This window comes from Erythrolamprus reginae, chromosome 3 (assembly GCF_031021105.1).
Source record: "Erythrolamprus reginae isolate rEryReg1 chromosome 3, rEryReg1.hap1, whole genome shotgun sequence".
NCBI classification, from domain to species: domain Eukaryota; kingdom Metazoa; phylum Chordata; class Lepidosauria; order Squamata; family Dipsadidae; genus Erythrolamprus; species Erythrolamprus reginae.
This window is the reverse complement of record NC_091952.1, coordinates 101,320,023-101,341,481: the sequence shown is the minus strand read 5'-3', so window position 1 is coordinate 101,341,481 and position 21,459 is coordinate 101,320,023.

The window sequence follows — 21,459 nt, the reverse complement described above, 5'->3', positions numbered from 1 at the left end:
AATCCCCAGATACTTAACTTTTTAAACTGATTTAATTTCTATTCTTTCCTCTAATTCCTCTATATGTTTCTTGGACAAGTTTTTAGTTAACATCTTTGTTTTATCCTTGTTGATTTTGAGCCTCAGTACTTTTCCAAATTTTTCCATTTCCCTTAACAATTCCAATCCCGAATTTAATGGTATGATATAGACTAGGTCATCGGCAAAGGCTTGTGTCTTATAATGTTGCTCCTTAATTTTCAAACCTCTAATATCTGGATTTGTTGTCACAAAGTTCAATCAGATTTCAATGTACAAAATATATAGTAGCGGAGAGATTGGACAACCTTGTCTAACTCCTTTTTCAATATTAATTATATCTATCTTATCTCCATTTATTATTATATTAGCTGTTGGCCTGAATATATAGTTTCTATAAAATTATTAAATTTATCTCCAAAATGCATCATTTTAATTAATGTCATTAGAAAATCTGGCTCCTAGCTTGCAAAATTTGCACCGACAAATCCTTCAAAACCCGGATCGAGGCTCCTTTAAAAGTAAGGTTAGTAATTTTCCTTAACTCTTTGTAGACTGTTTCAGCTGCTTTTTCTGAGAGGAATTTAATTACTATGTCTCGTTGATTCCCGTCTCTTCGCGCTCCGAAAACCCAATGTGCACGTTCTATTTGATGATCCTGAATTTCAATCTTATACTCCTTAAACCATTGCTGAATATTTTGGATCATATTTCTGTCATCGGCAAAATCTGCTTTAAATCCTCTCAGACGTAACTTTGCTCTTCTTAATCTGTCTTCCAGCATATTTATACGTTGGTCCTGTTCCCTTCCTTCTTCTATCTTTAAAACCCTAATACCCTGGGCTTGCTGTTCTATTTTCACTTCTTGCTGTTCTATTTTCACTTTTTGCAGCTCGGTCTCAGTCTTAGCCACCACATCTTGCATTTCTTTTAGCTGCTGACCGACCATAACAAAAGTTTTAATCAAAGCGTCCATTCTCTCTGTCAGTTCTGCCCCAACTGCCTCCGCCATTTCCCTCCCCCAATTAACTTATTGTTTACTCACAGTTCCGAATGGAAAGCAGGCTGTTTTCCCGTTGTTTCTGCTCTCCCCCGATAAGCCCAAGGTATTTCCAGGTTCCAAAGTTTTAGCTTTTTACTTAGTCCAGTTTATTTGAGACTCCAAGAGGTTCAATGGGGTTTAAAATCCAATGTTTATTTTTTTCATTTGAGGAGCGTTCAGCGGAGCGTCTACATTCCTCGACGCATACAAAAACACCTCCTCAACTGTTCTTCAATCATTTTTTTCTTTGCAAAGTTGCTTATTTTCCTTTACAAGTTCGTTAATTTTTATTTCTAATTCTTGTTTTTCATTCAGGAGTTTTGAAATTTCCATTGTCTTCCTGCAAATAATGAAGACCAGAGAGAAATTAGCCCCAGGGTTTTTTTTAACTTGAATTAGCAACCTTTTTATTCAATTTTTATTAAATACACATTAAAAATACCTTATGAAATTATGAATGTCATACAGACAGGGTAAACCTAATAGGATTGTGCAAAGATTTGATGAACTATGTGAAGACTTACGAGCCTTTCCTCTGTAGTTTCTGGTGGCTATCTAAAAATTTCTCACCTCCACTGCAATTTGTAATGTTCTCGGCAGAGCTCCTCATTTTTATCAATTGTATCCATTTTTTGGAATGTGATTTTTTCCATTTCAATTTTCATTTGTACTTTTTCTATTGTAATTTCTTCCATTACTGCTGTTTTCCTGTAAAATATAAGGACCAGAGAGATATTAGCCCTCTTGCAATATAGAGGTGGGAGGAGTGGAGGAGCCCATATCTAGGGTGGCACAGGGCCGGAATATCCCGGTTTTGCTGGGGAGAGGCAGATATGTTGGGAGACATGGGGTAGGCTGCTCTCGGGGAACAAGAGCTCGCTGCTTGAAAGCGATCCCTTGTTCCGGCCCCGTGAGCTAAGCTCGGGGTACTGGCGACAAGCGAATCTCGGACCTTATGCTCAGGCTGTTGATATTCAATGCCAGGTCAGCTGTAAATAAAGCTCCCCTCATCCAGGATTTACTCCTAGATGAGGAGGCTGACCTGACATGTGTGAGTGAGATCTGGCTGGGCCCAGAAGGAGGAGTCCCTCTCTCTGAAATGTGCCCAGCTGGGTTGCAGGTGTGGCACCAGCCACGACCCCAGGGAAGGTGGGATGAGTGGCTATTATAGCGAAAAAGACCTTCAGCCTATGCAGGCTCGCCGCTCCTGAGATTACGGGTTGTGAGTCCCTCTTTGTGAAGTTGGACCTAGGGGTTCAGGTGGGCTTGTTGCTCATGTACCTGCCTCCCAGCTGCGTGTCAACAGCCCTACCTGCTCTACTCGAGGAGGTAGCTGGGCTTGGCAGTGGAGTTCCCCAAGCTTATTGTCTTGGTGGACATTAACCTGTTGCTCAGAAAATCCTCTGGATTGGTGCAGGAGTTTATGGCCACCATGGCAACCATGGACCTGACCGAAGTAATTTAGGGTGCAACTCATGAGGGTGGCATGCTCCTGACATGGTATTCCCCACAGAGCAGTTGAGCAATGATCTGAAATTAAGGGTCTTAAATATGTTGCCTTTGTCATAGTCAGATCATTTTCTGCTACGGCTTGATTTAAAGGCTTCAATCCTCCTCCGCAGGGAGATGGAACTGATTAGGTGATTCCTTCCCAGGTGCGATGGACCCAGGGGGCTACCAAAGAACACTTCCATCTGCTGGTCCATTACTCTGGGGGGGAAGGAACCATCATCTTTCAGCTGTAGCACAGTCACAGTCGCTCATGCTCACAGTCGCTCATGCCTTTATCACCTTGAGATTCAACTACAGCAATGCTCTCTACATGGGGCTACCTTTGAAGAGTGTTTGGAAAATTAAATTTGTGCAAAATGTGGCCGTGCAAATGGTCATGGGCATTCCTAGACATGCCCCTCTTTCTCCAACACTACGTGGATTGCATTGGTTGGTGATTGGTTTCTGGACACAATTCAAAGTGTTGGTAATGACCTATAAAGCCATACATGGCATCGGTACTTGGCGGTACTTGTGGGACCACCTTCTGCCGCATCAATCCCAGCAATTGGTGAGGTCCCACAGAGTTGGCCTTCTCCAGGTCCCATCAACTAGACAATGTCGTTTGGTGGTGCGTAGGTGAAGAGCCCTTTCTGTGGGGGCTTCTGAATCAGCTCCCCCTGGAGATTCGCTCTGCCCCCCCCCCACTTCATTTATGCCACCAGGCTTGGGGCAGTTAGATCTCAGTCCCCCTGGCCGACCAAATGTTTGTATGGCTGTTGTTTGAATGGGTATGACTGATTTTTAACATAATTGGGGTTTTAGATTGTCTCTATAGTTTTAATTTAATTGGATTTGCTATTGTATTTGTATTCTATTTGTTTTTATATGTTCTAAGCCACCTCGAGTCCTTGGAGAAGGGCGGCATATAAATCCAATAAATAAAATAAATAAAATAAAAATAAAAATTTCTCACCTATACAGTTCTTCTTTTAATTCATTATTTTCATGGAGGAGCTCTACTTTCTCGATGGCATATTTTTTAATTTTTGAGCTGAGACTTTCCTTTTCTTTTATAATTTTTTCAATCTCCTCTTGTTTATCTGAACTAATTTTCCTGTAAAATATCAAGAGCAGAGTGAAGTTAGCCCCCTTAGTTTTTTTATTCAAATTGTAAAACTTGTTTAAAATAAAAACTAATTGAAATATTGAAGAAATGACGAGAAAGTCAGGGTTGCTATCAAAAATTTTCTCACCTCCTCAACTTTTCTTCAAACTCTTCAGAAATTTCATTTTTTTTCTTTGCAAAGTTGCTTATTTTCCTTTACAAGTTCGTTAATTTTTTTTTCTTCTTCTTGTTTTTCATTCAGGAGTTTAGAAATTTCCATTGTCTGCCTGCAAATGATGAAGACCAGAGAGAAATTAGCCCCCAGGGTTTTTTTTAACTTGAATTATCAACCTTCTTATTCAATTTTTATTAAATACACATTAAAAATACCTTAGGAAATTATGAATGTCATACAGACAGGGTGAACTTAATAGGATTGTGCAAAGATTTGATGAACTATGTGAAGACTTACATATAACTCTGCTCCCTCAATCTCTTCAAATCAGCATCTGCTCTTTCCGCTTTTGTCTGAACAATCTAGAGAAGCCAAAATAGATCATAAGTCAGGAATATATTTCCGTAGCAGCCCACTTGCTACCCCTCACTACCCAATCAGTCACACTGGGCTTTCCCCCCTCTTTTTATGATACGAACTATGTCTCGGTCATGCACACTCAACAGGTTCCTTATGTACTAGATTGCTTACCTGATGGGAACGCAACTTTATGCTGGGCTACAAAAAAAGTAGTCTTAGTTAATTTCTTTAGGAAACGTAAAACACAGTGGTTCAAAACAATTGTGAATCATCTAAATTTTATTTCACTACCATTGGTTTTGTATGTGGCCAAAGAAACTAGCTAATGTAGCAAAGAAGGAACCGACCAAGAATTAGCATCAGCTCTGATAATTGCCATTCTTTTACAGAAATTACAAATAAACTAGTCTGTATAGATGTGTGTATGGATTTCATATATGCAATAGAAATATACAGCGAACATATATACTACATAAAATATGCTGCACATGCATTATTAACCATTACCAATTGTGAAAAAATCATTTATTTTCATTTTTCTCCTAATTATATTCTAAGGTGAGCTACACATTATATACCTCAGCATGTCTTTGTGCCAGAAGAGGAAGTCTCGAACTTTCTTCTTCCGGATGCAAAATACCCTATTTTTTAAAAGCAAACTGACAGTGATTAAAGACACTAATTTTTCTATCAACAATTCTAAATGATATGAAACATTGTTTCCTCTTCAAATCTGGGGTACCAACTATATCTCTGCCATCTAATCTTTGACACATGCCTGGAAATTCACACTACTGAAAAAAATAACATTTTACTATTCTTCCAAAACTGAAGAAACTTCTTGGATTACGGTCTAAAATTTTTCAAAAAACCCCCAAACAAACAAAAAGGAAAGTCCAGTTTCTTCTCGGTTGGATGAGTTCCTGCTGTTTTCCTAACAAGATTTTTCAGAAGTGGTTTGGTGTTGCCTCCTTTCTAGGGGTAAGAAAAGGTGACTGGGTCAGGGTCACCCACTTGGCTTTGTGCCTAAAGTGGGGCAAGGAATGTCGGTCTCTGGGTGCGCAGAGTGATGCCTTAACCACGATACCAAACTGGCTTTCTTGGGTTGCTAATGCAAGCTAACTATGTATTTCAAAGGTCAAAACAAAAACCTAAACGGTCAACTGAGGATAAACAGAAATCACAATTCATATTCTGTCTGTCTATCTGTTTTTCTCCAACTACCTACTGTTCTTTCTATCTATCTGTCTGTCTGATTGACTGTCTGTCTGTCTGTCTCTCTCTCTCTCTCTATACTATCTATCTATCCCTACCTAGCTACCTGCCTAAAATTTCTATATGTTCCATCACACATTTACTGTGACAGCGTATGAACAAATGTTTTCTCTTACCTCCCTTTCGAGACGTTTCATCTTTTCTCTTAATTTTGTCAACAAATTGTTTTCCATCGCAAAATCAGTAATGGAAACTAGAAGACAAAGTAATAGGTGAGAATGCAGAACAGCCTTGACATTTTTATTTCCAAAATTGGAATCTAGACTTGAGAAACAGTGTCCAGAATAGCACATAATTTTAAAATTATATTTGCCCTCTAATTCCTCTACTCTGATCCTTTAGGTAAGGTGACCAGATGTCCCACTTTTGGGCAGGACAGTCCCAATTTTTAACAATTTGTCCCACATCCCGCAGCATTTTTTAAAAGTCCTGATTTTTTTTTTTACTTCCAACTTGACATCGCATCATGGCAGGACAGCCTCCAGTGAACTCCAGGGCTGTTCTCTGCTTTTGAGCTTTTTTGGTTGCAGCTTGGAGAGCCTCCACAACTTAAAGAGGAACTTCCCGTGTATCTGTGGTGATCCCCCAGAAAGCGAGAAATACCCTCAGGACCACAGCTGATGCAGCTGCCTGACACTTAAAAGGGAAGCAAGAAATAACAGCCAAAATAAGCCAAATAAGGGACTAAAACGATGGGGATTGCGGATTTGTGGAAAGGTTCGGAGTAAGAGGTGGTAATAGTAGAATGACTTGGAGAGAGGAGCCCTTGATGCTGTCTGGTTGGATTGATTTGATTGTATTTGATTTGATCGGGGCAAGGCAGCAGTCATTGCATTTCATCAGGAACAGTGAGGACTTGAAAGATGGGCGAGGAGAAAGAGTTGAAGTGGCGGATGGGTGATTGGAGATCGGAAATCGGAGATAGGAGACCAGCCACAGACTCCCTCCTCCTAATACCAGATTTAGACCTACTTGGGAATCATTCCGGATGAGCTGTTTGAATAGCAAAGGGCACGGTGGTTTTTTTGAATGTATATGAAGTTTTGTGCAAGTTGAAAGAACAGAAGACTTAGAGGTGACTAGGCAAACTGGAAGCCCCACGCTGAAAATAAAGGGAGTATCACCAGCTCAGCGGGTTTATTAATTTGGATATAAATGGATTAGAACTATAAGCAACTTGATGACCAATAAGGAACATTGTTGAATTAATTTAGGATTGGGTCAGACTGATACATTAATTAGAAGACAATTGGTTTCTTAACTAACTTAACTTAAATTAACTTCTTAACTTAACATCTTGAATCTCCAATGACCTACGCCAGGGTCCTCTTTGTGGACTTCAGTTCAGCATTCAATACCATCATACCGGACATTCTCTTAACCAAACTAAATCAGCTAGCGGTACCTGAACACACTTGTAAGTGGATCACAAGCTTCCTAACAGACAGGAAGCAGCAGGTGAAGCTAGGAAAAATCACATCAGATATATGTACAATTAGCACAGGTGCCCCCCAAGGCTGTGTACTCTTACCACTTCTCTTCTCTCTATACACTAATGACTGCATCTCATACGATCCATCTGTTAAACTACTGAAGTTTGCAGATGATACAACAGTGATCGGACTCATTCGAGACAATGATGAATCCGCATACAGACGGGAAGTTGAACAACTATCCTTGTGTGACCAGAACAATCTAGAACTGAACACACTCAAAACCGTAGAAATGGTGGTAGACTTTAAGAGAAACCCTTCCACCTCTCACAATACTAGACAACACAGTATCAACAGTAGAGACCTTCAAATTTCTAGGTTCTATTATATCTCAAGACCTAAAATGGTCACCTAACATCAAAAACATCATAAAAAAAGCACAACAAAGAATGTTCTTTCTGCGCCAGCTCAGGAAGCTCAAACTGCCCAAGGAGCTGTTGATTCAGTTCTACAGAGGAATCATTGAGTCTGTCATCTGCACCTCTATAACTGTCTGGTTTGGTGCTGCAACCCAACAGGACCGACACAGACTTCAGAGGATAATCAGAATTGAAGAAAAAACAATTGCTGCCAATCTGCCTTCCATTGAGGACCTGTATACTGCACGAGCCAAAAAGAGGGCGGGTAAAATATTTACTGACCCCTCGCATCCTGGACACAAATTGTTTCAACTCCTACCCTCAAAACGTCGCTACAGAGTACTGCACACCAAGACAACTAGACACAAGAACAGTTTTTCCCCGAACGCCATCACTCTACTAAACAAATAATTCCCTCAAAACTGTCAGACTTTCTACTAAATCTGCACTTCATTTCTACTAGTTTTTCTCATTATTCCTATCACCCATTTCCTCCCATGTTGACTGTATGACTATAACTTCTATTCTACTATTCTACTCTATTCTATTCTACTAGTTTTTCTCATTATTCCTATCACCCATTTCCTCCCATGTTGACTGTATGACTGTAACTTGTTGCGTATATCCTAAGATTTTTATTAATATTGCTTCTTCATTGCTTATTTGACCCCTATGACAATCATTAAGTTTTGTATCACATGATTCTTAACAAATGTATATTTTATTTTATGTACGTTGAGAGCATATGCATCAAGACAAATTCCTTGTGTGTCCAATCACACTTGGCCAATAAAAATTCTATTCTATTCTATTCTATTCTATTAATAACATTAAGAGTTCAAAACTGATCTTATTTAATAATCAATATAAAACTGTCTAGGTATATCCTAATTCCTATTTCTCTGTTTCCTCTTCTGATATTCATTTAAAATTGACTCCCTATTAAATATAGAGTTAATATAAATACAGTACTGATCAAACCTAATTAATCAAAATTACTTAACTATTTATTGGCTACTTTATTTAACATTGCTTTGTAAATGAACTGTCATTGATTGATTTGCTTTATTACTTACTATAGTGATAGATTGCTTGCTTGTTATTATTATTAGATCTTTAATTTTTAATTACATTAACTATTCAATATTAGAGAGGCAGAGATATTAATAGACAAACCTGACACATAGCAACTCTTTTTTGAAATAGTTTAAATAAATATAATAGAAGTATATGGTTAATTGGAGTTATATTCTTGTTATATTTAAATTAAAATATTTAATTTAAAACTGGCTTTTTGCCAGTTTTGGATTAGAATGTAGTAAAATGTTGATGTCTTCAGCGACTACATTCCAATCCATGGTAAGGATGCAGCAATCAATCAATCAAAATTATGAAAAGATGACAGAAAACATGGAAGATATGAGGGGTAATATTAAAAGAGTAGAGGATAGAGTAGTCAAAATGGATGGGAAAATAGAGTCTATTCAATTAACATTATCAAAGAATGAGCAAAAAATAAAAGAAATAGAAGAGAAGAGTGATGGAGGCAAAAATGCAAGAAACAGAAACTAACAGGTTGACAACTATTAAAAATATGGAAGAAGTTTTACTTAGCATGGAACTTGAAAATACTGCTTTGTTTCTGAGGTTCCAGAACATACAGGAAAATAAAGAAGAAAATATTGTAAAAATAATGGCTGTTCTCCAGTGCTACTGGAAGGAGAGTCCAACATGGGTTAAAATCCAATCCTATTGGTAGAGACTGAGTTAATTTAAATAATTAGCAGGCACCGCCTCTAGTAGCCCCCAAGAGCTCAGTTTTAAAGACTCAGTCCAAATGTAGAGACTGTAGTTTTTGTCTACTGAGTTTAAAATGTGTTTTAAATGGTTTAAAATGTGTTTAAAGTAATAAATTGTATCTGTTTAATTTTGTTCTCTTTTTGTCTTTGCTACAGGTTATGAAAATTCTTCAGAGGGGTCTCTGCCCTCCGCGGGCACCACCCCATTGAGATCTCCTCGGGAGCCTCTTCCCTCAGAGGGTACCATGCTGATCGAGGAGCAACACAGCCTGGGGGCCCTGGCCTCCGAGGCCATACCCGGCTGCGAGCCGAAGGTGGGGGGGCTGCAGTTTGTGCTCCATGTACTCACTCCTCCCCTCAAACCTCCCAAACTTTACCTGCAACAAATGCAAACTCATCCAGCTACTTGAGGAAAAAATCGAAAACCTAGAGAAAAACCTAACAACCCTGAAGCACCAACACCACAATGAGAAAATCCATCAGACTCCCAACAAAACCAACACCCCAGAGGAGCTAAGCCGAATCCACGCCCCAGAAGCAGTAAATAGCTGGACACACATCACCCTAAGACGAAAAAACAAGCCTCCACCAACTCCAACCCTCCTCCTCCCAACCCCACTGCCTACAAGCAACAAATATTCAGTACTCTCGGAACAAGAAAACCTGCAAACATCTGACAAAGAACCACCAAGAACCAAGCACAACACAACTCCACCAAAAGCCTCAACAACAGAAGCTAACCTCCATCACCCCAAGCCAGCCAAAAAGAAAAGGAGAGTACTGGTAATTGGAGACTCAATCCTCAGGGGAACTGAGCCTCCCATCTGCAGACCAGACAACCAATCTAGAGAGGTGTGCTGCCTCCCTGGAGCTAAAATCTCTGACATAACTGAAAACCTCACCAAAATACTCAAACCCACGGACTACTACCCACTATTGGTGATTCATGCGGGAATCAACGACACAGGGAAAGACATGAACCAAATTATGAAAGACTATGACCACTTGGGCAACACTATCAGAAAAACAGGTGCTCAGGTTGTTTTTTCTTCCATCCTCCCCACTAGAGGACGACACCCCACCAGAGAATGCAAAATCCCGCAGATAAATCACTGGCTTAAAGGATGGTGTCGTCATAAGAACTTTGGCTTCCTCGACCATGGCCTGCACTATCTCCAAGAAGGGCTTCTAGCAAGCGACGGGCTACACCTCACTAGAGCGGGGAAGAACCTCCTAGGCAACCGACTAGCTCAACTCATCAGGAGGGCTTTAAACTAGCTCTGAGAGGGGAGGGTGACCAAACTATACGACAAAACACTGAACAAAACAAGGAAGGGGAATGGGACAAGCCTACAAACAAACCTGAGAATAAAAAATTTCTACCTGCAAACAAACAGAAACATCTAAAATGCCTGTACACAAACGCACAAAACTTGGGAAACAAACAGGATGAACTGGAATTATTAATACACGAGGGCCAATACGATCTAATTGGAATCACAGAAACCTGGTGGGACGAAACGCACGCCTGGAACACACAGATAATGGGTTACAACCTCTTCAAGAAGAACAGGTCAAACAAGAAAGGAGGAGGTGTTGCACTATACATCAAAGACCACTACACTGCCACAGAACTACATCCAACCAAAGATGATAACCCCCTAGAAATCATAAAAGAAAAAAAGAGCAACACCACAATTGGAGTATACTACAGACCACCCAATCATACAGACACAATGGACGACCTCTTCACATGCCAACTAACAGACATATGCAACAAACACAGCACAACAATAATGGGGGACTTCAACTACCCAGACATCAACTGGAAAACTAACTCAGCACCAAGCGGAAAGTCTGCCAAATTTCTTTCCAGTCTAGCTGACAACTTTCTAACCCAAAAAGTTGAAACAGGAACCAGTGGGAATACTATATTAGACCTAATACTAACAAACAGGGAAGAAACAATAGAGGGAACAGAAGAAGAAGGGAAACTGGGAGAGAGCGACCACGTCATCCTCAAATTCAACATAGTGCAATCACTAGCTACTATACCCAACACCACCACAGTCCCAGACTTCAGAAAAGCGGACTTTAACAAGCTCAGAGCGAACCTTGAACAATGCCCCTGGAACGAACTCTTAGAAGGAAAAACCACTCAGGAAGCCTGGGCGATCCTAAAAAACAGCATCATAGACGCCCAAAACAACGCAATCCCCATGAAAAGGAAAAACAGGAAAACCAAAACTAAACCTGCATGGCTAAACAAAGCCCTCGCAGATGACATAAAAGGAAAAAAAGCTAAGTACAAACAATGGAAAGAAGGACTCATAACCAAAGCGGAATATCAGCAAACAGCCAATTCCTGCAAACAAAAAATAAAAACAGCAAAGGCACAATATGAACAACACCTTGCAGCGGAAGTCAAAGACAACAAAAAAAGATTCTTCCAACACCTCAACAATAAGAAGAAAATCAAAGAAACAATCGTCACACTAAAAAACGAAGAGGGTAGAGAAATCACAGACAGCAATGACCAAGCACAGCTACTCAACGCCTACTTTGCATCAGTCTTCACACAAAAGGGAACCTCCCTCCAACCAATCTGCAATTTAACTGCAACAAACTGCCCCAGAACCAAACTCAACATAGACAAAAGGACAGTGAGGGACTACCTGAGGGAACTCAACGAATACAAATCACCAGGGCCAGACGGACTTCACCCCAAAGTCCTAAAAGAATTGGCAGACACCATAGCGGAACCACTCCTCCTCATCTACCAAATATCCTGGATCACTGGAGACCTACCGGAAGACTGGAAGCGAGCTGACGTAGTCCCCATCCACAAAAAAGGCAAAAAGACCGACCCAGGTAACTACAGACCAATCAGTCTGACCTCTATACCTGGAAAAATACTGGAGAAAATAATCAAAAAACAACTTACCCACTTCCTAGAAACAAACAAGATCATATCCAATAGCCAGCACGGATTCATCAGAAACAAATCATGCCAAACCAATCTCACATCATTTTTCAACACCATAACCAAGTCAGTTGACCAACGCAACTCAGTGGACCTCATATGCTTGGACTTCAGTAAGGCTTTCGATAAAGTCGACCACAATCTCCTAATCCACAAACTAGAAAAAAATGGAGTAGACTACTACACATGTAGATGGATAAACAGTTGGCTGACCAACCGCACCCAACGAGTTGTCCTCAACGGCACCAAATCCACATGGAAAAAAGTAGACAGTGGAGTACCACAGGGCTCTGTCCTGGGTTCTGTACTCTTTAACATCTTCATCAACGACCTGGACGAGGGAATAAAAGGGGAACTAATAAAATTTGCAGATGACACCAAGCTGGCGGGGGTAGCCAACACCCTTGAGGACAGGCTCAGAGTACAAGAAGACCTAGACAGACTATCACAGTGGGCCCATACCAACAAAATGAGGTTCAACACCGACAAATGCAGAGTCCTCCAGCTCGGCAAAAAGAACCCTAGACATAGATACAGCCTGGGAGATATCCCACTCAGCAGTAGTGACTGCGAAAGAGATCTTGGAGTCTTGGTGGACAATCAACTAAACATGAGTCAGCAATGTGCAGCAGCAGCCAAAAAAGCCAACTCAATCCTAAGCTGCATCAACAGAGGAATACGCTCGAAGACCAGGGAAGTACTATGCCCTGGTCAGACCCCACCTGGAGTACTGCATCCAATTTTGGTCACCTCACTACAAAAAAGACATCGAAATTCTGGAGAAAGTGCAAAAAAGAGCAACCAAAATTATTAGGGGACTCGAAACCAAGACTTACGAAGAGAGATTGAGAGAACTGGGCACGGACAGCCTAGAAAAAAGAAGGTCTAGAGGGGACATGATAGCAGTTTACAGATACTTGAGGGGTTGCCACGGTGAGGAGGGGGTCTCTTTATTCCCCAGGGCACCAGAGGGCCGGACGAGGAACAATGGTTGGAAGCTGACCAAGGAGAGATTCAACCTGGAAATAAGGAAGAACTTCTTGACGGTCAGAGCGATCAACCAATGGAACTGCCTGCCAGGGGAGGTGGTGAACTCCCCAACTCTGGACACCTTCAAGAGGAGATTGGACTTCCATTTGGCTGGGGTTCTGTAGGGTTTCCTGCTCAGGCAGGGGGTTGGACTCGATGACCTAACGGTCCCTTTCAACTCTATTAATAAATAATAAATAAATAAATAAATAAATAAGGCCAAGACATTTCACGCCCCCTCTTCTTCCCTTAAAGAGGCAGAAAGGCGTATCAAGGCCTTGGAACAGAAGCTGGAGGCAGCTCTTCATGCTCCCCCACCCATCCCTTCACTGTCCTTGCAGCATTTGGGCTTGGTCAGACAACCCTCAATTCCTCAGTTCATCTCCAGACCTTCAGAGGCCTTATCTGAGAGGGATTGGTCTCCAGACAGGCAGACATCATCCATGCCTCAGGTTCTTCCTTCTCCAGGCCTCAGCATACCTAGGCCAGGCTCTACATCTCACTCAGTGAGGAGCATGCAAGGCCCAACAGCAACTTTCACGCCTACAGTGGCAGGGCTTCGTGTACAGCCAGAGGCCTGGCAACAAATGTTCCCCATGCTGCAGGACATTATCACAAACACCTATTCGCAAGGAATGGCAGCTGGGGTGAATCAACATAGTCAACCAACTCGCCCATTACAATCTAGGAACTTGTGGTCTGCTCCGCCCCCCTCGGGTTTGGGGTCTTGGACTGAAGAATCTCCCTTTGAGGAAATTGAAAAGGAATATGATTTATCTGATGATGAAACGGCCCCTGAACAGCCTGTTACTGCGGGGTTGTTCAAAGCATCAGTTTTTAGAGTTCTACTCCATAAAGCCAAGCAGGCAGTAGACTTACCTGGGCCTACCAAACCTGATGAGACCACTGGCGAGGCCAAACCTTCTGTGGTGTTATTTAAGGAGCCTCAACCCGAGTCAGACCACATTCCTTCCTCGGAAATTTTCTGTCAAAGCGTGAAGCGCCCCTGGCAATACCCGGCAGCTGCTTAAGGCCCCTCAGCCATGGAGAGGAAATTTTACACCTTCGATGAGGAGGTGGAAAAGCTTTTAGAATTTCCTCCCATAGATCAGCCAGTAATGCAGCTGATTTCCAAGGCTTTAGTTCCTTCCGAGATGGGTGACAGCCTTAAACCAGAGGACAGAAAGGCTGAGGTCCTCTTGCGTAAAACGCACCAGATGGCGAGCTGGGGGTTTCGAGCGGCGGATGCTGCATCATTTTTCAACAGGGCATCGATAGTGTGGTTGCAGGAAATGCAAGCCCGACTAGGACCAGAGGACGGCCGCCTTCGGCAAAACCTAGGTAAACTTCTGGCAGCGGCAGAATTTTCAGCTGATGCCACCCTCCACGCGGCCAAGTTTTCTGCCTGGAGTATGACAACCACACTCTCCTCCAGGCGTCTCCTCTGGCTGAGGAACTGGCCGGCTGATTTAAAATCAAAGTGGAATCTGGCCTCATCGTGCTTTCAGGGAGATAAGCTTTTTGGGGAAGCCTTAGAGCCAGTTCTCATTGAGGACAAGGACAAAAGAAAGTCACTCCCCAAGGCTTACAGACGCCGGGAGCGCCGGGCAGGCCCTTATGCGTGCAGACAGTCCTTTCGGTGGGACACCTCTTCCAACACAGGTCAGAACGCAAGACCCTATCCTCAGAACCAATACCACCAGAATACGTTCAGAGGAGACCGTGCGTTCTCTCAGGATAGGCAAAGAGGATTTCAACAGAGGCGCTCCTTTAGAGGCGGTCAGAGGGGCTTCAAGCGTACCAAATGACTTTGCACCCCAACCCTTAGGAGGCAAACTCCAAAACTTCAGTGCCTCCTGGTGGACCTCATCCTCCGACAGATGGGCGTTGGCCACTGTATCTCAAGGGCTGCGCTTGGAGTTCCTCCAGCCCCCACCAGCAAGATTTATCCAGTGCCCACTTCTGCGAGATCCCCAGAGGAAAATTAAATTGCGTCAAGAGATCACTCATTTTTAGATATTCAAGCGATAGAAAAGTTGCCAATACTAGAGGAAGGTACAGGTTTCTACTCAAGAGTATTCCTGGTGCCAAAGTCATCGGGAGGTTTCAGAATGATCCTGAACCTGAAGCATCTAAATACTTATATCAAGTACCGAAGGTTCAGGATGCATTCCCTCCAAACCATTCTGGCCTCTATCCGCCATCAGGATCTTATGACATCGCTAGACTTAAAAGAGGCTTATTTGCATATACCAATTCTTCCAGCTCATCGCAGATTTCTCCGCTTTTACCTAAATGGATCTCATTATCAATAACGAGCCATGCCGTTCGGCCTATCATCGGCTCCTCGGACATTTACCAAACTGCTCGACATCTTGACAGCCCATCTGAGGTCTCAATCCATCAGACTACTGGCATACCTGGACGATATTATCATCCTGTCCAGGTCCCACACCAAAGCGCTAGAGGATCTAGCTTTGACGAGACAAACTTTAGAATTCCATGGCTTCACCATAAACGAGGAGAAAAGTCATCTTCTCCCCACAACCAAGCTACTCCATCTGGGATCTATCATAAATACAACCGAAGGTATCGTAACCTTATCCCCAGACAGGATAGCAAACATTTGGTCGTTGGTTTCCAACATCCAACACCAGGATCGAGTATCTCTGGCCCTACTTTCAAAGGTGTTAGGGACTTTGGTGTCGTCCATAGGAATTGTGCCTTGGGCTCGGCACCATATCAGGGCCCTTCAATGGTTTCTCCTTCCTTCGCAGAGGGCCAGAGTGAGTCACTCGCACAGACGAGTAAGGATTCCACGAGTGGTCAGGGAATCACTGCAATGGTGGACCTCCCCAGCCTTACTTCAGGGTTCACTTTTTCGCGACCAAGACCGCCTTATTCTCACCACAGATGCGAGTCTGTCAGGCTGGGGGGCTCACATGGGTTCTCATTTGGCCCAGGGACTTTGGACACCAGAAGACTTGAGCCCTGTAAATATCAATTACCTCGAACTCAAGGCAGTTTTCCTGGCCCTACAAACCTTTGCACGCTTGGTCCAGGGCAGACATGTCCTAGTATTGACCGACAACGTGGCTACCAGGGCTCACCTAAACCATCAGGGAGGAACAAAGTCTCGCCGACTCATGACCTTGACTACGGAATTGTTCAACTGGGCCGAACACAGGTTGGCCTCATTGACCGCAGAACACATCGCGGGGACCAGCAACATTCAGGCGGACTGGTTGAGCAGATCGACCGTGGATCCCTCGGAATGGAGACTGGACCCTGGCCTATTCCAACAAGTAGTTCACCGCTTCCGGTCTCCAGTGGTGGATCTCTTTGCAACCAACGTCAATACACAATTGGGGAGATTTTACTCCCGTTTTCCGACTCTGGGGGCAGAAGGGATCAATGCTCTTTTGTCACCCTGGCCTCAAGGTCTGCTGTATGCCTTTCCTCCAACATGCCTCTTGCAGAGAGTGTTGGACAAAATAATTCAGGAACGGGCAGAAGTGATTGTGGTGGCGCCTCACTGGCCTCAACGCCCATGGTTTGCAGACCTGACGGCCATATCAGTGACCTCCCCTTGGAGGATTCCAGATCAAGACATTTCCCTCAGCCAGGGGTCCATTCAACATCCGGACCCTCAGTGGTTCCAGCCGTCTGGCATGTGAGAGGGATAGACTGAAACAGCAGTTGCTACCAGATAAAGTCATTAGCACAATGCAGGCTGCCCGTCGTCCCTCAACAACGAGAGTGTACCAAGCAACGTGGGCAGCTTTTTGTAGATTCTGTTCGGACCATCATGCTGATCCTAAGGAGGCGTCCATAATTTCAGTGTTGGAATTCCTACAATCGGGCATTGAACGAGGACTAGCTCCTAACACACTGAAGAGGCAGGTAGCCGCTCTTTCAACTATCCTTCGATTGTCAGAAACCCGTTCTCTGGCTCAACATCCGTGGATAAGGGACTTCATTAAAGGTGCCATTAACACGCACTCCCCTCCAATACGGAGATTCCTGACATGGGATCTTTCTCTGGTCCTGCGGGCGCTTACCGGACCTCCCTTTGAGCCCATGAGATCTATTCCATTCCGATTGATCTCGATTAAAACCTTATTTCTAGTGGCGATTACGTCGGCCTGACGAGTTTCTGAACTATCCGCCCTGTCTATTAGACAGGATTTATGTATCTTTCATCCAGATAGGGTTGTGTTGAGGTTGGATCCCTCTTTCATTCCAAAAGTGAATTCTGGGTTTCACAGGAAACAAGAACTTGTGCTCCCAGACTTTTGTACGCACGGCCAACATCCTTCGGAGCTCAGGTGGCACAAGATTGATGTCAGGAGAGCCTTGAAGCTCTACATTAGGAGGACAGCACCTTTCAGAAAGACCGAGACACTATTTGTCTCTTTTGCCCAGAATAAGATGGGACTGGGTGTTTCATCTCAGTCTCTCAGTCGCTGGCTTAGAGATTGCATCGAGGAGGCTTATAAAGCACGATCCTTGTCACCTCCGGCAGGGGTGACAGCACATTCTACCAGAAGTGCAGCTGCATCGGCAGCTTGGGCGACTCAACCATCCATCGAGGACATTTGCCGAGCAGCGACTTGGGCTTCTCCTTCTACCTTTATCTGCCACTATAACCTAAACTCCCTAGCTTCGGTGGAGGCTTCATTTGGCAGACGTGTCTTGCAACGAGTGTGTACCACTCCAACGACCTTGACGCAGCCTTTTCCCACCCAAGGGATTTGATCTTTGGTATATCCCATGTTGGACTCTCCTTCCAGTAGCACTGGAGAAGAACCGTTGTACATACCTGAACGGTCTTCTCAATGCTCTGGAAGGAGAGTCCAAACCCACCCGGCATGGTTTTTGGCCAGGTCGCCGGAGTATTTGGGTTGTTTAAAGTTATATGTTATTAATGTTCAATAAATTCTTGTTGTTCTTACATTGTCTTCGTTTTTAAAACTGAGCTCTTGGGGGCTACTAGGGGGCGGTGCCTGCTAATTATTTAAGTTAACTCAGTCTCTACCAATAGGATTGGATTTTAACCCATGTTGGACTCCTTCCAGAGCATTGAGAAGACCGTTCAGGTATGTACAACGGTTCTTTTAAAAGGTGACAGCTGGGCAGCGGCGCCCAGCGGAGCACCATTTGGGGATTTTTTTTCCCCTTGCACACATTAATCGCTTTTACATTGTTTCCAATGGGAAACATTGTTTCGTGTTACGAACGTTTCACCTTATGAACCTCCTTCCGGAACCAATTAGGTTCGTAAGACGAGGTATTACTGTACATGGCATTGCAAAGGTTTAACCCCAATCCACGATCTGGCAACTGTTATAATTGCAGTAAATATGGTCATTTCAAAAACCAGTACAGGCCCTAGGAGGGGGGGGGGCGCCCAAAAGCAACGTTTTAACCCTAGCACAGCCAAACCACGCACTCTTTGTCCCAAATTCAAGAAACGGTATCATTGGGCAAATCAATGTAAAGTACAGCCTCAACCTCAGCCCCAGGACCAGGAAAACTAGAGTGGGGGCATTCAGCTAGCCCCGCACCAAAGGCTGAAATTTTTTATTTTGGGCGTATGCTTCTTTCTTTTGGTCTCTATGCTTCTGAAACTGTGTCTATGATGACCCCTGGCCTTACTTATTTTTTACCTCTTGAACCAGAGCCTGATTTTTATTTTCCGGAAGCGGGTGAGGATGATCCATCTGGTCTGCCCCCCCATTGCCATTGATTGTATACCCCAGGAAAGAATTTATTACCCGTGGAGTCATAGCCTCTCCCTTTCTGAGAGATGCCGCAGACCTTGTCACGCTGAATATTGACAGCCCCAAAGACATTCAGAGACATTCAGTAATTAAATAGTTAACTGCGTGTGTGTTTTATTAGCTCCTCCTACTATGATGTAAAATCCTGCCACGTCATTATAGCTCACATTCGTCTTTATCCTCCTCTCCATTTTAATTAAGTCAGTCCTGTGTTAGCAGCCATAATGTGAAGATGTATTTTTTATTTGTCTCTCATGACATATTTAATTTTCTACTTTTATGATAAAAAGAAATCTTGCTCTGACAACAAATGTCTGCTCTCTCAATCCATCACCTCCAGAATGATTTAAGGTTCAAACGGACTTTAATTCCCCTCATTCTGACATGGCAGCAGAGGTCGGTTAGTAATCTCTTTTAAATCTAAATTGCTCCACACTTATCTAAACTTCTAGCAATGCAAAAGGATCTGATAGAGAGAGGCTATCAAATAGACGACATACAGATGACAACCGCAATAATCACGTCTTTAAATTATGAATGGAAAGATGCTATTACAAAGTATAATAACATACCTTTAGCTCAAAGAACTACGTCCAGAGTATGTAAGCTGTTAACAGAAGAAGAAGTGATTATGCAAAGTAGACTCAAAACTACAGCACCTGGTTACAAACCTACAATGAGTCACAGCTACCAACAAAGGGGCTACACTCCAAGATATCCACGGCACAATCAGCCTAGAAGAACAGATTTTCATCGCTCTCAATCTGGTGATTTTCAACGCTCTCAATCTGGTGATTCTCAATGCTCCCAATATCCTGCTCAGCTCAGAGGAACAGATCCTAGGGGTTCCAGAAGCAGAAGCTCCAGCAACTACAGATCATCTCAACAAGGTTCTAGAGGTGAGCCATGTCCTTACATCAATTCTTTCATCCTGAACAATGTTTGACAAAAGAGTCCACAGTACGACATTCAACATTTATGGACATTAGACAGCGGAGCAGCTTTTCACATCACCTACCAAAAAGAACTGTTCATAAAATTTTATAAGACTGATATTAAAGAATTACATGCAGTGTCAAATCACTTATGCAAAGTTGAAGGAGAAGGAACTAGGTTTAGGTTTATTGGATTTATATGCCGCCCCTCTCCGCAAACACGGGGCGGCATATAAACTGTCTACATAAAAGAATTAGACCAGATAATTCCACATGTTCTATATATTCCACAAGCTACAAGCAACATACTCAGCACATATCGCCTAAATCAGTGTTTTTCAACCAGTGTGCCATGGCACACTAGTGTGCCGTGAGACATGGTCAGGTGTGCCGCGAAGCTCAGAGAGAGAAAGCAAGCAAGTGAGATAGAAAGAAAGAGAAAGAAAAAAAGAGAAAGAGTGAGAGAGAGAGAAAGAAAGCAAGAGAGAGAGAAAGAGAACAAGAGAAAGAAAGCAAGAGAGAGAAAGGGAGAGAAAGAAAGAGAGAGAGGTAGGGAGGGAGAGAGAAAGAGAGCAAAAAAGAGGAAGGAAGGAAGAGAAAGAGGGATGGAGAGAGAGGAAAAAAGAGGAAGGAAGGGAGATAAAGTGGGAGAGAGAAATAGAGCGAAAGGGAGGAAGAGAGATAATTTTTTTAGGGCCCCCCCTACTCAATGTGCCCCAGGGTTTTGTAAATGTAAAAAATGTGCCGCAGCTAAAAAAAGGTTGAAAATCACTGGCCTAAATGAAGATATAGGTTCCGAAGTGACTTTTAAACTAAGTGAAGGCTACATTGTCAAGAACAGAAGAGTCATTGCTACTGCTTTTCCAATCAGAGGTGTTTACTACTTAAAGCCAAATCCTCATGTAAAACGTGATGTAAGTATAAAAGTTCCAAAGGGCAAAAGCACAGGTCCAGAGAGAAAACCTGTTGCCACTATAGAAACAAAGGCTCCTAAAGCCAATGAGGTTCAAGAGGTTCCACATGATGTTGCAAATGTTAAACCTGTATTAACAAACAAATCTTTTCATTCCAGGTGTGTTCACCAATGGCATCGTCGTTTGGGCCATGCATCTTATCCAGTCTTATCCAAGATGCCTGAACTTGTAAATGGTTTTAAGGTTGATAGTAATTGCAAAATTCATTTAGACTGTTCTGTTTGCAAATCTTCTAAATCTAAAGCTGCACCTATTGCTAAGCATGCCACACATTTGTCTACACGCATTTTTGATTTGGTTCATACTGACATTGTCGGTCCATTTCGGCTTACTAAAAGGAACTGTAAGTATTTCTTGACTATTGTTGATAGTTATTCTAGATATGGGTATGTATTCCTAATGAAACAAAAATCTGAGACTTTTCAGATCTTTAAAGACTTTGCTGCAGAGGTACTAACAACATGGTGTCCGCATCAGAAGAATACAAAGTGATCATGTCCCAGCAATTCCAAGGATGTATGAGGAAAAATGGAATCCATCATCAAGCGTCAGCACCTTACTCCCCGGCTCTTAATGGAATTGTAGAAAGAAGGCAGGGTGTTAGCAGCCATAATGTGAAGATGTATTTTTTATTT